Below are 4222 nucleotides of genomic sequence, written 5' to 3' on the forward strand. Positions count from 1 at the left end.
AGTGGTTAAGAACACTGCTCTTCCAGAGGTCCTGAGTTCAATTCACCAACAACCAGCTGCAGTGTACTCGTATAAATAAAAATAAAGAGATGACATCTTAACACTGCCTCTTGCTTTGCCTAGAGGTACTGAAAATGACCGTGTCTCAGAAATGGCCTCTTTGTCAGGAGGTAACTTGTTTCTCTTTTGGCTAGGTACTTTTGCACTGCACAGTCATTATGGCAAGGTAGAGAGGCCTGAGCCCAAGGAAAGATCATGAAACATTTCACTATGGCTGTTTCCAAGGCACCGCGCTACTCAGAAGCTGGCTTTTAGTAGTAACACCTGCACTTCTGTTACCATTTTTTGAAATCTTGACGATTTGTCCTCAATCTTTTTCTCGTGCATGGGTGGCCTTTATTTTTGTCCCTTCTAAAGGATGTGCAAGATTTTAAAGGCAGAGCATTGAAGCATTTTAAGCTGTAGGGTTGAGAGTTTTTCAAGGCTAGTAATAGTTATGTTTTATTTTAGTGTAAAAAAATCTCCTGCTAAAAATCAAAAAGCGTAAAAAACAAGAAAATATGCGAAGCCTCAAAAGCAGCTGTGTAAATGTACAGAGGTTTGTGGACTATAAAAAGCCAGGCTTGAAGGGATGGCAATGGGGAGAAATCAGAGTTTATTTAGAAATAAGTTATGATTTTAAGTTATTGCTCTATTCTTAGTAAAATATCAACACCGTGTGTATTTCCTCAGGCTTTTTTCTGCTCACTGCCATCAGCGCCATATAGATCATCAAAATTATGGGGAGTATGGCAATGGTGAAGAAAAGTTCTAGCTCGTTAAAAAAAATGATTTTGGGAAGAATATTTCTAATAAACTTGTTTTAAAGAATTTTTTTAAAAAACTGTTCCTAATTTATACATACCTTTGAATCACTTCTCTGCCTTTTGGCTAAGATCAAGTGTAGTATACAGACCTCTGAAGTGAAACTAGCAATAACAACTTTTGCAGGTGAGATTAAAGAAAATGAAAAGATTATGTTCTTTCCGTTGAGTAGCTTAACGCAAAGAATAAAGATCATATATTTAGTCTAGACAAACACACACATACACAAACGCCACCCTTACAGGGGGTGGGTGGGGGAAGAGCATATTTACTGTAGATTACAGAAATGATCTGTAATTACAGAAATAATTTAGAATCTCAGAATTTTTGTGTAGACTAACAACCTTAGAATAGTAAACCAATGTGAAGATGCTCAAAACAGGGAAGTGGACTGTTGGATTCTCAACAATGGATCAGTACAGCTTAAGAGATAAGTCTTTTCTCATTGTCAATCTTATCAACACAAAACCGCCAATGTCTTTGTAAGTTAATAGTCACGAAAATAATAGTTTATCCAAATATAACTCTAAGACGGCACAAAACTCTCCTAAGTGCACATTGATGTGCCAGGCATTGGGTTAATTGAACTCCTCCATCTCTACAATTTAAATGATTAAAAAAAAAAAAAGGACTCTAGGCCAAGTCCTAGCCAAAGGCCATTTAATTAATTTGCTGTCTGGGAAAACAGCACACAAACTGGGAAGAAAGCCCGACCGCTAGGTTGTTGTTCACAGCACAGTGGTTCGTTGCCCAGAATGCATGGCATTCTGCGTTCTCCATCCCTGCATTGAACTGATGCAGCAGGCTGTGTGTCAAGAATTCCTAGCCACTCCGTGGTGTTCATTTCTTTGGCATTGCCACGTCCCCTGGAGTACTTCATCCATGCAGGGACTTTGGGACGGAGATGCTTTGAGTAGGTTACAAGTTCTGTCCCACGAATCCAAACAGGCGAGAGAGTCATATCGTATTATTCCCTGAAAAAGTTGTGTGAACTCGACAATACATCTATGGGCAGCAGTGGGAGAGAAACAATCATCAATTGAGCACATGCAGTACTTAAGGTGAACTTCACATCGTGTTTGTATCAACCTCCATGAAAACTAACCATGATGGCCAGTGTCCTCTGGTTTCTAGGGAGAAACTGAGATAGAAACAGTATCCTGACCGTAGGCTCCCCATTCTTCATTTTTCTTCTTTTAAAATGTGTGTGGTTGTTTTGCCTGCGTGTATATCTGTGTACCACACACTTGCCTGGTGTCGACGGAGGATAGATTTTGGTGTCAGATCCTCTGGAACTGAAGGTATAGATGCTTGTGAGCTGTCATGGCGTGGTAGGAGATCCTTTGGAAGAGTTTCCAGGGATCTTAACCGCTGAGCTTTCTTTCCAGCTCTGACTCCATATTCTTCCTTAAGACACTATGATTCTCATTGGACCTGGCTTTCACTTTTCTTCTTTTCTCCATTATTATTCAAAATATATTTATTAGGTATTTACTCAGTAAATTTGAATGCTAGAGAATTAACCATGACTAAAGAAGTATGTGGAGACTGAGAAATGAGCGCCTCACATATCAGAAGATATGATACGAATGTGAGCAGATTTGAAATCTATCAGTAGTATGAATTGTCACATAACGTCTGGAGCAGCTGTGAGGCGAGATCTCGAACATACATATCATGTTCTAACACAGCTGCTCTCAACCTGTGTATCATGACCCATTTGGAGTCAACCAACCCTTTCAATGGGATTGCCAAAGAGCATTGGAAAACACAGACATTTACATGATGATTCATAAAATCAGCAAAGATAGTTATGAAAGAGCAACAAAAATGGTTTTATGGTCAGGGGTCACCACAACATGAGGAGCTGTGTTCAATGGTTGCAGCATTGAGAACATTGAGAGCTATTGCTCTAACACGGGGAAAGATATCATCAGCAAGGAGAGCATCTACCCTGCAAAATCACAGAAGGGATTCTGGTTCTCACAGAAGTGAGGAAAGTAATTGTAAAAGGACTATACCAAGATTTCCTGGGGAAATCTCCTAAACCTTTGAGGAACACATGGCCCTGATGCTCCTCAAATTGTTTCTGAGTTTGGAAAAAGAAGAACCATAAGACCTTTCAATGAAACAGGGAGCTCATGACCTCCGTACATGTAAAAGTGAGCTCAACTAGGGAGATCATATTATTTCTGGGTAGCTTGGGCGAGCATAGAGCTAGTATTGATTTGCACCCTAATAATAAAGTTACAGTGGAATAACCACAATAAAAATATTTAGATTGCTTCGTGGAGTCAGCCAACTAGATTGTGATGTTTCTATGTAATAAAATTAAAACTATCAAAAAAGAGTCTGAAAGCAAGGAGGTAAGAAGAAAATAGGTTCATTTAAAAAAAAAGAGAACAGGTTTTATTTATGAAGTTTAACAAGGTATAATTACAAAAATTACACATGCAAATGTTTACTGTTCCACGAGTTTGGAAGGATTCACCTATGAAACTGATAATCTAGACAATAGACTGGCTTGTCCCTTTCTCAAGGGCTGTGTGTGTGTGTGTGTGTGTGTGTGTGTGTGTGTGTGTGTGTGTGTGTATGTGTGTCTGTGTGTCTGTGTGTCTGTGTGTGTGTGGCCAGATCTCCTAAAGTGAATTCAGTCTCCTAATGCATGCCTTACTACATACTAGAACATATGTGAAGCAGCGATAGCTGAGGGTGTGGTGTTGATTCATGCGTTCGTAGAGGGATAAATAAGAGAATAGAGAACTCACAAGTGGAGATGCCACAGGAATATGGCAAAAGGTGTCTTGCTGGAACCATGTGACATGGAGCTAAAAGATGATGTCATGTGTAGAACAATACAGATTACAAACCTGTCGTGTTTAGGATAGTTTAAATCAATAAGGAATGTAGTGTTCTTTTTCTTTTTCTTTTCTTTCCATTTTATTTTTGTGGTGTTGAAGATAAAACCCAGGCCTCACATAAGCTAGACACGCACTTTGTCAGAAAACTCACTACAGCAACAATGTTGATAGGTTGATTGTGACATAAAGAAAATAAAAATTATAGTGTAGCACAAATAAATGAATAAATAATAAACCGGTAACTTAACACCCAGGTAAAGGAAGCCTTTGCGTGGATGAACGCCTACAAACTGAGGCACAAAAGTGAAATATTGTCAGTTTTCAACACCCGAGCCAACAACTGATGCCCCCAAGGTATTTGAATGGTTGCTAAGATCACTGAGTGATACATTTGGAGGGAATTCCACCTCAGCAATGACTTCTTCACAAAGGGTCACAGGGTCTTTAAGTCAGGAAGATTGGGCAGACATTGCCCTTATCAAACCATCAAACCGACC

The sequence above is a fragment of the Rattus rattus genome, chromosome 2 (assembly GCF_011064425.1).
Source record: "Rattus rattus isolate New Zealand chromosome 2, Rrattus_CSIRO_v1, whole genome shotgun sequence".
In the NCBI taxonomy this organism is placed as follows: Eukaryota; Metazoa; Chordata; class Mammalia; order Rodentia; family Muridae; genus Rattus; species Rattus rattus.